Raw genomic sequence first — 14,307 nt, forward strand, 5'->3', positions numbered from 1 at the left:
GGAAAAAAAAAAAAGAATTGGCGGGAAAAGGTACAGACAGACAGAAAGTAGTTAAAAGGGTTCCTGACTCTTCTGCCCCAAGAACGGGCCCTGAAATGATAACTGCACTCCATCCACCCCAAGCAAATGTCAGCTTGTCCAGTGATCCCACAGAGAGTGGACATGAGGACTTGCCTTCGACTGTCTGATCTTCATTCTATTCATCTGTAGAACAAGGGGATGATGCAAAACAGGTTCCAAGGAGCTTAAGGTTCTAGGATACTAGATACAAAAAATAACAGGCTGAGTGTATACTGCAGGGAGAACAGTCACATAACATGAGAATTTTTGCACAATTATGCAGATTACTTTGTGATCTTAGATGATCTTTATGTCAAAATGTGATTATTGCTCCACTGAAAGTAACCATTTCTTTATCTTCTTTTTCACCTCTGCAGGGACTTATTGTTTCTTTCTTTTCTCTATATCTCTCTCTCTTTTTTTTTTTCTTTGAGATGGAGTCCTACTCTGTTGCTCAGGCTGGAGTGCAATGGTGCAATCTTGGCTCACTACAACCTCTGCCTCCTGGGTTTAAGCGATTCTTGTGCCTCAGCCTCCTGAGTAGCTGGGACTATAGGTGTGCACCACTACGCTTGGCTAATTTTTTTTTGTGTGTGGTATTTTTAGTAGAGACAGGGTTTCACCATGTTGGCCAGGCTTGTCTTGAGCTCCTGACCTCAGGAGATCACTGGCCTCACCCTCCCAAAATGTTGGGATTATCGGCACGATCCAAGGACTTATGGTTTCTTTCCACATTACAAAAGTCAACTGCAAGGCACATGTGTATCAGACAAGGGACAGAATCTAATGAGAGAGTGGAAGACAGAAAGAATGAAGAATATAAAAAATATTTGCAGGACAACTGGATTATGAGAATTCCTAAAAACCAATGTGACACCATCTGCTTTCCAGGACTTAATTCCTTCTGCAGCGTTTCATTTCCCAATTATAAAGTACAATTGTTCTTTATTTTTGCTAGAAATGGGAACATATCTTTTTTTAACCTCCCAGGCATCCATGTATGATGTTTAAGTGGCCACACATATTAACAAACAGAATGTGGAATCCTCATGGCTCAACAACCCTTGGGATGATAGGCCATATTAGCTACCAGCTACTGTATGACCTATTTTCCCTTACCTGCTATGCCTAAATTTGTCTCAAAGCACTGTCTCAAACTCATCTTTGTTCTTTTTTTTTTATTGTACTTTAGGTTCTGGGGTACATGTACAGATCATGCAGGATTGTTGCACAGGCATATACATGGCAAGGTGGTTTGCTGCCTCCATCCCCCTGTCACCTATATCTGGCATTTCTCCCCAAGTTATCTCTCACCAACCTCCCCACCTCCCACTGTCCCTCCCCTAGCCCCCCCCCAACAGACCCCAGTTTGTGATGCTCCCCTCCCTGTGTCTATGTGTTCTCATTGTTCAACACCCGCCTATGAGTGAGAATATGCAGTGTTTGATTTTCTGTTCTTGTATCAATTTGCTGAGAATGATGGTTTCCAGATTCATCCATGTCCCTACAAAGGACACAAACTTGTCGTTTTTATAGGAAATTTTAATGTAGGATACTTAAGCCACACTGAAGCAAGGTGACAAAACAAATAGCTAAAATGTTTCATGATGCTTGGGTTTCCATTCACCCTGGTATTCAAGAGAAACTCTTGCATCATGGAAGCTCAATTTGGATAGGACTTTCTCAGCTGAATACTGTCATCTGCCAGACTTCAGGCAAGAACCCAGAGAAGATGAAACCCCAGACAAGACAAAATAAGCCAAGGAATGCCAGACCAAGATGTGAAAGGCCAGATGAGAACAAGCAGCGTACACAATTCTCTTGCCAACAGATCTCCCCTAACAGCGTTGTGTACCAAATTTCCATAGTGAATGTCAGGAAAAAATGGCAATTGAGGTGGGCAGTCAAAAGAGAAGCACAGTCTACGATGGAGTCACCCCAGAGAAGTCTTTTTTTCTCTTTTTCTCCTGGTAAACTACCAGGATTAAATTAAAATCCTTTTGAGTATTGCATTTATCTCTGCAGTAATGTTATTTGTTCTCAAGGAATCTCTAACAAATTTACATGGTGTCTAATTTGGCAGGAAATGTCACTAGGATAAGACAATTGCAAAACCCATTTGTGTGTGCAAAATGGCTTCCAATAAACCTTGGTGCAAACAATGTGCAAGATACTTTCTTACCAAATGCCCAAACATCCAGTTCTACATCCAGAACTGCCCCTCAACCCTCACCCTCTCAAACTCAGTACAAAACAATCCTCTTTCTAGCTCTGTATTTCCAATGAATGCCTCTTCCTCCAGACATCCCTAGTTTCTGTTCATGATACGATGACATTTCTAAACAGGAAATTTGAGAATCATGTGGACTGCTCCCTCTTTCATTGCCTGAGTTTAAGCAAATGATATCAATTAGTTTTCCCCAATATTTTCTATAATCAACTATTTTGTTTCTGCTTTTACAATGATCGGTCTAGTTCATGCATCTGGTATCCTCACTTCAACCATTTAGAAAGATACTTAGCTCCCATTTACTCATTAGTTCATCTGATGCATATTTGAGTACCTACTGTGTGCTGGATGCACTATGCTAGGTGTTGAGGATAGAAAGGTAAGCAGAGTAGATTTGGGTCCACTCCTAGAGGAGTTTACAAGTTGCTGGCTCTTCCCACCATGATAGATTTCTGCAGATTCCCATCAGATTCACCTTGCTAACATGCTCTTTGAATTATGTTTTCAACCCCGTTCAAATGCCCCTAATGGCCTACTGAAAACAAAACAAAGCCAATCAAAATCAAAATGATCATCAAGGAAATGGAAATTAAAACCACAAAGAGATATCACCTCACCCCAAGAAAAATGGCTATTAATAAAGAGACACAAAATAACAAATGCTGGCATTGATGTGGAGAAAGGAGAGCCTTATATACTGTTTGTGGGAATGTACATTAGCATAGCTATTATGGAAACCAGTATGGAGGTTTCTTAAAAATCTAGAAATAGAACTGCCATATGATGTAGGAATCCCACTACTGGGTATATTTGCAAAGGAACTGAAATCAATACTTCAGGATGTGTCTGCACTCCTGGGTTCACGGCACCATTATCCACAATAGCCAAGAGTTGGAATCAACCTAAGCGTCCATCTGCAGATAAATAAAGAAAATGTGGTATATATACATAAGAGAATACTCTTTGGCCATAAAAAATCAAAATCTGTCATTTTCAACAATATGGATGAACTTGGAGAACATTATGTTAACTGAAATAAGCCAGGCACAGAAAGACAAGTATCATATCGCCTCACTCATAGATGGAAGCTAAAGAAGTTGATATGATAGAAGTAGGGAATAGAATGGTGGCTACCAGAGGATTGGCTGGGGTGGGGATGAGAGGGGGGCATTGGGAGAGATGATCAATGGCTATAGAGTTACTGTTAGATACTAAGTTCTGCTGTTCTATTGCATAGCAGGGTGACTGGTTACAATATTAAATAGAAAATTATAATGCATGTTATATATTTCAAAATAGATAATTTTAAATGTTCTCATTACAAAGAAATGATAATTATATGAGATGACAGATATGCTGAATACCCTGACTTGATTTTTGCACAATGTATTCAGGTATAGAAATATCATACTGTATCTTATAAATATGCATAATTACTATGTGTCAAAAAAATTTTATATATGGTCTCAATCTGTCACCTAGGCTGGAGTGCAGTGACGCCATCCTGACTCACCACAGCCTCAACCTCCTGGGCTCAAGCAATCCTCCCACCTTAGCCTCCTGAGTAGCTGGAACTACAGGCATGTGCCACCATGCCTGGCTATTTTTTGTATTATTAATATTATTATTATATTTTTAAAGACTTGGTTTTGCCATGTTGCCCAGGCTGATCTTGAACTCCTGGGCTCAAGTATTCTTCCTGCCTTAACCTCCCAAAGTGCTGGAATTACAGGCATGAGCCACTGTGCCTGGCCTTGTGTCAATTTTTTAAAAAGTAAACTACTTCTATCATTCTAAAGCTTTGCAATCTGGCTTCTACTGATTTCTCTAATTCAAATTTCATTATTCTCTTAATAAACCATCTGGGTGAAACCAGCTGGCTGGGTCTCCATTTCAGGACACTCTACATTCCTTGCACTTTGCTTTATTTTTTCCCTTTCTTGTTGCAGAAGGGATATTCACTGCAATGTGGTATTTTTTCAATTGCCATATGAAAGGTGTTCTCTCTCCTCTGCACTTAACTGTTTGGTTCAGGTATATATTACTTGATGTACACACTATGTATATATATTTATATTTTACTTTATCTTGTGAGGGATATTGTGCTAAGAAAGAACATGATTTCTCCCACTAAAATTGATTCCTACTTTTAGAACCATTTGGTTTTGTTCTTTTATTTAATTAATTTATTAGCTTAATTTTTAATTGATAAGGTAAAACTTGCCCATATTTATGGGGTACACTGTGATGTCTTGATGTACATATACATACGCTGTGGAATGATTAAATCAAATAAATATCCATCACTTCACATACTGATCTTTTTTTGTAATGAGAACATTTGAAACCTACTCTCTTAGCAATATTCCAGTATACATACATTAACTACAGTCACCATGCTGTACAATAGATCTCCCAAAGTTATTCCTCCTGTCCAACAAAACTCTGAACCCTTTGACCAACATCTCCTCACTCCCCACCACATCCCCTGTCCAGCCCATGCTACTCTGCTTCTATGAGTTTGATTTTTTTTTAGAAGAATCTTTCGTTTCTTAAGGGCAGGGATCATTGTATCTGTATCGCCCATAGAACCTCATATATTTCCTTGATCAATGATGTCGTTGGTAATGATATTGCCTGATATGATTTGGCTGTGTCCCCACCCAGATGTCATCTTGAATTCCCACATGTTGTGGGAGGGACCTGGTGGGAGATAACTGAATCATGAGGGCAAGTCTTTCCCATGCTGTTCTCATGATAGTGAATAAGACTCATAAGAGCTGATGGTTTCATAAATGGCAGTTCCCCTGCACATGTTCTCTTGCCTGCCACCATGGAAGATGTGTCTTTGCTCCTCATTCACCTTCTGCCATCGTCATGAGGCCTCCCCAGCCACGTGGAACTGTGAGTCCATTAAACCTATTTTCTTTATAAATTACCCAGTCATGGGTATGCCTTTATTGGCAGCGAGTGAAAAGACTAATATACTGCTATCATCAAGAGATTCATTTTAAGGTTTCATTGTGGTGTCCATAAGCATCTCCATTATTAATTAGATACATATTTTTAAAACTTGTAAACCATCTGCAGAAACCTATTACATTGAAAGCCTAATTTAGAAATGAATATCCTTTATTTTGGAAGTGGTGCCATGGTGGCCAGTAATAAATTAGGAGCCACCAGGTGTCACTATGTTAATGCTAGCCTGAGTTCCACAGGTTGGAACCTGGTTGAGGGAGGGTCTCAAATGCTGTACTGTGGTGGTAAACAGAGTTTCCACTTACCCACTAGATAATCATGTTTCCAATATGAGTTTCTCTTTAGAATCCTTTGTGGAGCTTGGCGTTATTCCTTAAAGCTACACCCTCCAGCCCCAGCCAGCATGAGAAACAGAGGTTTAAGGATGAATAGTCAGGCCTAATGGGGAATTTATTTTCTTTGTTGGCTCATGTCACTGCCTCAGCTTGGTTTTATACAGTGCTTTGTGAGTCTAATGTTGCTTATTTGAAAAATGAACACAATATAGGATGCTTGAGTGGTTTGGGTCCAAAAGGAAGACTGGTATTTGCCAGAAACAAGGAAAAGGAAAATACATAATAGAAACATCTACAAAACCTAATCTGAAAAGAAAGGTTTACAAGGTTTAAAACTATCTATGTATACAAGAGGAATAAATTTTATTAATTTATATTTTCTTTGTAGCTTGACAATCCCAAACATCAGTGAAAGCCAATATTGAAGAAGGTATAAAAAGCAAACCAAACTTGGGCAGGGACAGAAACTCTCCAGCCTGATTTGTTTTTGTCAAAACTCATTGGACAGCAAAATCTGAAATCCTTTAGAGGATTAAGAAAGGCTTTTTAACTAACATGGGTGTGCTTTATACTACAAAAGGCTATTAAGTAAAGATGAGAATATTATATTTAACATATAATGTTTTTATATCTTGGCAATGCCCCTTTAAATACAGAAGAAAATTAATGGCAAAAGGTTATGAAACCAAATTATTCACCCAAGGGACAAGCAACTTTTACATAGCAAATGAGGAATTCTAACTGCAAAATTGTATCTTACATGGAAACCATTTTCTACCCTTTTGCTCTATAAACTCTGAAGATATGAATGCCTCCACAAACAGAATAAATAAAGTTCCAATTCTCTATAGTGACAAATCCAGAAATGGCAAGTTTTATCTTAAAGGAGTTCTGCTGCTGCACAAAAGCTCTCATGCACAAATAATGAAATTCTCAAATTGGAATAAATGTGCTTTAAAGAATTTTTATTTTGATCATTTATTTCAGGAAACACTTGTGGATCATGCAACATAGCTTTGAATTATGGAGCAGATAAGGAAAATCTAAAAGGAAAAAAAAATAGGGCAGGCCTTTATTAAATTTTAAAGTATGTCTTTGCTATACTCTTATAAAGAGCCAAATAGGGTATCCAAATCTCTGGAGATCACCAGTATAATTTCTTTATCATGTTCCATTTAAAATTTAATTATGCAGTCTACTACAAGAAGAATCTGAGAAGTCTAAATAGGTCATGCAGTGAGTAAGTTAACAATATTCTAAAGTTTTCCTTGTAAAGATCATTCCTTTGATAGTCTATTTCACATCAGAACACTATACTATAAAACAAGTGTAATTTAATTCAGTCACTATGGATTCTTATACACATCTGTAAAGAAACACCACATTTCCCATGGAGATGCCAGTGACAGGTGGACAGTCTTTGCATCTATACTTTCTTTAGGTTATTGTTATTTTCATGTATTATAGCAAGGTCAAGGGACTTTCACATTTAATGCTTTGGGTATTCTCTTTTAAATCAGCAACAATAATTCATAGCAAGGCAACAATCTAGGCATTGCATAATTAAAATCTGAATTAGAGGATTATATGGCCAATGACTTGATGCTGTCTCATCTCCACCCCAAATTTCAACTGACATGCAACCTTAATTTCCTTATAAGATAATCAGCAAACACTGTTTTAAGCATTTTACATGGATCATTTCTCTTAGTTCTCAGAACAGTTGGCCCTATTATTATCCATTTTACAGATGAAGAAAATGAGGCAGACAGAGGTGAAGAAACTTGCACAAGGTCAAAGAATGAGTAAGTGGCTGAACTGGGATTTTAACACAGGCTGGAGTTTGGCTCTACATCATATGCACTAAATTGCTTCTCTGGGCTGCTCCTTATAATGTAATATAGCATCTTCTCTTAGATTTGAACACACCTAAGTGTTGGTAAAACAATTCGCATATTCCTTTCTTTCAGTGAGCTAAGATAATAGCCACCATGTATTGATTGCTGTGTGGCAGGCACTGAGCTAAATACTTTACATGGGTTATCTCCACACAGTGACACTGTGAGATGGGTATCATAATTCTTCCAATGTTATAAATGAAAAACCGAGGCAGAGATATTAACTTTATTAACTTGTTTAAGGTCACATGACTAAGAAATGGCAGACACAAGATTCAAGCATTTCTGAGCCCAAAGCCCAATCTCTTAGCCTCCATGTTAACATGGCCTCAACAGCAACAGCTCTGTGCAGCTTGGCAACAGCCAAATTTAGGTTAATAACTTTCCAGCCAATTAGATGATTTTTTCCAGGTGGCAAAGTCTACGGAGCAGTGAGAAGGGTGAGAAAGGTGAAAGGGGAGAGAGAAGGCAGAAATCATACATCTTGTCTACCCCTGGTTCTTTAGGAGAAGGTTTCCTCAATCCTTCCTCCCTCCCTTCCCAATTCAAACATTTGTTCATTCATTCAAACATTTATTAATCCATTCAAACACTTATTAATTCATTTAAACATCTGTTCAGATGGTCAAACACTTATGCAAATATTTATTCAGTGCCTACTATGTTCTAGGCACTGCTAGGCACTGGGGACAAACAATGAATAGTAATAGGATTTTGGTGTGTTTCCCACTTAGTGGAGAAGGTGTAAAAGTCTTCTAGCCAATTATATCATTGGGGGACATGGATGCTAGCATAGGGGTTGAAACTGGTGTCGTTGGGAACTAAGAGAAGGAACATAAAACTCTTTAGGGCAGAGAAGGTATCAAAGAAACCTCGGATATATCTAGAACAGTGGTCAACAAATCTTTCTATAAAAGTAAACAGTAAATATTTCCAGCTTGGGGGCTATACCATCTCTGCCACAACTACTCAACTGTATTGTTGTAGCACAAAAACGGTATAGACAACAGATAAATAGATGTTATGGCTGTGTTCAAAAAATATTATTTATAAGCACAGGCAACCACCCAGATTTGGTCTGCAGGCTGTAGTTATCAAATGGGGATCAAGAACAAGTGGTAGAGAGTTTGGCAGGAGAGAAAAAGAGTAGAGAGATGACATGGAGCTTCCAAATAGAAAAAGGAACATGTGTAAAGACCAGATTTCAGTTTTCTTATCTCTGAAATGGGGGGGTCATACAGTCATTCAACAAACATTTATTGATTGCCAGTTCTGTTCTGGGGGCTACAAATGGAGGAATAAACCAGACAGGCAAGGGAGACATTGTTCTGGAGCTAAGGGGAAGAGAACAGATAGTAAATAAATTAACAAATAAAAAAAATCATTACAATAAATATGGCGATGTAACAGGAAGTGTGCTGGGGGGTTACTTAATAGGGTGGTCAAAGGAGGACTTTCTGTGGAAGTAAGAGGGAGAAAGGGCAGTGTGTTAGAGACAAAATAAATGAGAGAAAAAGTAGCAGGTGATGAGGCTGCAGAGATAGACTATAGCAGCCCTGGGAACAAAAGTAGACTGCATTGATTTTATTCTAAGCAATAGGAAACTCTTGCATGATTTTATGGAAAAAATAATGTTTTGATTAATGACTTTTCAGAGATTATTTGAACTTCTTCATGGAGAATGAATTGTAAAAGAGGAAGTGGAAAGGACCATTTAGAAGGCCATTTAACAGTTCATGTGGGAGTTTATAGTGGTTTGGAAAGAGACAGAGAAAGTAGACAAATTGAAGATAAATTTTAGGCTGGGCATGGTACCTCATGCCTGTAATCCCAGCATTTTGGGAGGCCAAGATGGGAAGGTTGCTTGAGGCCAGAAGTTCAAGGTCAGCTTGGGTAACATACCAAGACTGTATCTCCACAAAAAATGTTCAAAATTAGCCCATTATGGTGGTGCACACCTGTAGTCCCAGCTATTTGGGAGGCTGAGGCAGGAGGATCACTTGATCCCAGGTGTTTGAGACTGCAGTGTGCTATGATCATGCCACTGAACTCCCATTTAGGCAAAGAGTGAGACCCATAAGCCAAGTAGACCTTTTTTTCAAAAGACTATAAAAAAAAAAAAAAAAAAAAACAATAATGATACATTTTAGAGGTTGAGCCAATAAGTTATCTGCTAAGTCTGAGAACAGAAAAAGGTTCTTTTCTATAAGAAATGACCCTAGGTTCTCCTTAAACATTGAATGCATGATGATAAGTTGGGTTGAGGTAGGGTTCAAGAGTTTTTTTTTCTGGCCACATCAAGTTTAAGGTTATGCTTCCAAGCAGAGAGTCAGATTAGCGGCTGGATATTCAGCTTTGAAGCTCAAGGAAGAAGTCAAGGCTGGAGATCTACAAATGAGAACCATCTGCATAAAGATAATCTTTAAAATCATGGAGCTGGATAAAATCTCTCTCCACTTCCTCCCCATAAAGGAACAGAGCAATGCCCAGGGCACCCTGGGGCACTTCACCCTGCAGGGTTCAGTCAAGCTGGCAAGGAATAACAGAAGACTGATGAAGAATGGTCAGCAAGAGAGGAGGGAAACCTGGAGGGCTTGATGTCTCTGCGACTAAGAGAGCACTTCGTGGAGGAGGAAGTCGTCTCTAGGTTGAATGCAACTGAGAGGCTAAGTAAGATCACAGCTAAATGGCCATTGGATTTACCCAGATGGAGAAGAAGAGTGCCTGCCTGGGATGGATGCCATTCATTAAGTACTTACAATCCATCCTCCCCTTACCCCGACTCCTACCTTTCTCCTTGCTGACAGAACAGCTCTCCCCTTCCAAAGGCTAAGAATACCAGAAACCCAATGTCCCCTCCCTAAAGGATTAGGCATAGAAAAGGGACTGCTGCCTTAAAAAACAGTCCCATGGAATAAATCGGATGTGGTCTCCATGTGATGGCTGGAGGAACTGTGGACATGAGGCACGCCATATCAACATGATGAAGATGGCAGTGGGTGTACCAGGGTGCTGGCTGTAGTCCATTTTGTACTGTTACAACAGGATCACACAGACTGAGTAATTTACAAAGAACAGAGATTTATTTCTCACAGTTCTGGAGGCTGGGAATTCCAAGCTCAAAGCACCAACATCTGGTGTGAGCCTTCTTACAGTATCCTCACATGGCAGACAGCAGAAGCACAAGGGAAGGCAAACATTGCATCCTCAGGTGGCAGAAGAGCGAGAAAGGCAGTGAATCTGCCTCCACAAGCCCTTTTTACAGCGGCATTGATCCGCTCATGAGGTCAGAGCCCTCATGGCCTTACCACCTCCCATTCATTCCCACCTCCTTACAGTTACATCAGGGATTAGGTTTCTAAAACAGCAATTCTGGGAGACACATTCAGAACACAGATTCTCTGAATTCACCCTGAGCCTTCTCTGACCTCTTGAACCATAACTACAAACTCAACCTGCATTTTTAGCATGCTGTAACTACAGAGTCTTTTCAATGGATTCAACCTGAGAAAAATGATAAAGAAGGACATCGTAAGAGAAAGGTTTGTGCAGGAAAGAATTCAGTCACAGACTATGAGTGGGAGATGCATTGTAAAAGGTTGGGAGGTGGGGGCTGTAGCAGGGAGGAAGAGAGAGCACATCTCACCACCTGCAGCTGTGACCGCAGAGTCTGGGTGCTGTACGATGGCTGGACGCTAGGAGTAGAAGCTGGGCTGTGAAAGGTACAGAAACCAGCCACTTAGGCCAGTGGGTTTGTTTTACATTGTGAGCTGAGTAGTGAGTCTGAAAGAAGAGGCTGTGGAGGGTTGCAAGTCCTGGGGACTCTATGGGCTATCCCCTGCCATGTGCTCACCCACTCTGACCCACCCACTCCAGTCCTGCTCAGAAGGTTGGTTCAAGATGCTGTCCTTCAGGGAAAATGTGGCACATATACACCATGGAATATTATGCAGCCATCAAAAACGATGAGTTTGGGTCCTTTGTAGGGACATGGATGAACCTGGAAACCATCATTCTCAGCAAACTNAAAAAAAAAAAAAAAAAAAAAAAAAAAAAAAAAAAAAAAGAAAGAAAAAAAGAAAAAAGTAATAAAGTAAAATAAAAACATCACATTCATTCATTCATTAATTTTTATTGAGATATAATCAAAGCCTAAGGATCATATTCTTCAAGCTCTGCATGACTTGGCAAGTGATGGTTACTTCTTTCAAAGATGGGACTGGTGGCTCTGTAGTCATTTGCTCCTCAAAGGATGGTCTGAGGACCAGAATCATCAGAAACACTGAGGGAGCTTGTCAGAAATGCAGTTTTCTAGGTTTCACCACAGACCAACTGAATCACAACATGCACTTAAACACAATGCTTAGGTCACTTCCGTGGCCACCAAAATTTGAGGATCTCCATTCTACACTGTGACACACCAGCATCGACACTTGTTTCAGCACTTTCCTTTTACTTGTTTCAGCACCAGAACAAGGTTATGGTGGAAAACACTAGAACTGAAGTTTTTTGTCCCCAGGGATGAGGATGCAAATTACCAAAGAATTGGTAGGACTGTTTACAATAGCAAAGACCTGGAACCAACCCAAATGCCCATCAACGATAGACTGGATAGGGAAAATGTGGCACATATACACTATGGAATATTATGCAGCCATCAAAAACGATGAGTTTGGGTCCTTTGTAGGGACATGGATGAACCTGGAAACCATCATTCTCAGCAAACTGACAGAAGAGCAGAAGATCAAACACCACGTGTTCTCACTCATAGGCGGGTATTGAACAATGAGAACACATGGACACAGGGAGGGGAGCACTACACACTGGGGTAAGTTGGGGGGAAATAGGGGAGGGACGGTGGGGTTGGGGAGTTGGGGAGAGATAGCAAGGGGAGAGATGCCAGATGTAGGTGATGGGGAGGAAGGCAGCAAATCACACTGCCACATGTGTACCTATGCAACAACCTTGCATGTTCTTCACATGTTCCCTGAAACCTAAAATGCAATAAAATAAATAAATGGAAAAAAAAAAAGATGCTGTCCTTACTTCCTCCAACCAGAACTACCCCATCTTGCTGCTGAAATCCTTTGGGCTTTTTGTTTTCTTTGATGTTTTCCTACTTCTCTTATGGCTTCAGCACTTCCCCATAGCACTGGGATGATCACTACCTTCTTCACTGCACTGAACTACTTCAGAGAGGAGATGGTGTCCTGTCTCTCCCACAGAGCCTACAACTATGCTTCACATATACTTAGCGTGTGCTATACCTTGGTTGAATTAATGATAGAGAATGAACTGCATCAATACTGAACAGCACCAGGCATGGGCCCCAAGAGAGTTGGGGGAGACGCTGCTTCTGAGGGATGATAAAGAAAACAGGAGGTGTCCATCCATCGGCTCTTGATGACTCAGTAAGAGGTTGGCCTGGAGGTACCAGCATATTTATCTCCTAATTTTTGAAGGTCTTTCAGAAGATGGCATTGTGTACCGAGGACAATGAGAAACAGGAAGTTGTGATTCCTACCAAAGCCCTCCTCCGCCTACCAAAGGTGATCTCTCAGAGATTATCTGAATTCTCTTTGCTCTCACTGTTTCTGCGTGATGCCACCTGATCCATCACCTCCACGACTGATAAATACGGTCAATCAGAGACGTCAGTCTTGCTCTTCCATAAACAGAGTCTGTTCAGTTAAAATTTCAGATAACAAAAACCTGTGACTTAAGACCAGAATTTCACAGACAGAGCTGCAGTATAATGGCTTCTGCCTCTGACAGTCTCATGAACCAGGCAGTTCTGTCTTCTTGGTGAAGGCTCTCAAACAATAATCCTATGGTGTATTCTAGTGTTCTCAGGATTGGGGTTCCCCAGTTGCTTAGATTAAATTATGCTTCCTAACCCCCTCATAGAAGGCAAAAAACAAAGACATCAAGCTACTGGATTAATATGTAAGAGAAAAATCTAAACTTTTCTTTCATAAATTTACTTTAACCGTTGGCCTCTGCTTTCCAGGGGTTTATACTAAAATCTAGTACAAGACGACATGTAATTTATATACTGAATTACTTTAAGCTTCATTTACCAATACTTCATGGTCCTCAAAGAACATCCTGACTTTTTGGTGTTGTGTATAAGAACCAGCATGCGAATCTCTACTGTAGTACTTAAGATTCTTCTATTAAGGTCTACTATATCCCTTTATTTTCTAAACTGTTTAGTTTATGTTGAATAACAGTGAACTATGTTAACAAGGAATTATAATGCTCCTTTTTTTTCAAAAACAGAAGCTCATAGTGCATGATTATGATAAAACCTCTGTTGATATAATAAAAATTTCTCCTTTATAGGCTTTTATATTGAAACCCCATTCCATGTGAACAAGTGGGGTTTCACTATTATTTAATTAAAACACATCTACCAAAACGCAACACCCTTCAACCTAAAAACCAGATCTTGAAAAACATGATCGTAATGGGGAACAAAATTGCTCAGATTGCTAAGCTGTCCTTTGCTACAAGCAAAAATAAAAGCAAGGAGTCATTTATAAGATTGAAAATGATCATTTTGGCAGTTCAAGAAATGGAACCATACATCCCGTTCCTGGGACACTTCAAGATAAAGAGATGGGCATGAATAGTACGTGTAGCCAGTTTAAATATTTGTTTTAATCCCAACAAGATCATTGGTTTTAATATTTATAATATAATTACAATGCTCAGTGCATGTTGTTCATATAATCTAATTTTTTTTGGTGACATATTATTACCAGGCTTTAATTTCAGCAATGGCAAGAATTCAAAAACACAT

This window comes from Cebus imitator, unplaced genomic scaffold (assembly GCF_001604975.1).
Source record: "Cebus imitator isolate Cc_AM_T3 unplaced genomic scaffold, Cebus_imitator-1.0 Scaffold368, whole genome shotgun sequence".
In the NCBI taxonomy this organism is placed as follows: domain Eukaryota; kingdom Metazoa; phylum Chordata; class Mammalia; order Primates; family Cebidae; genus Cebus; species Cebus imitator.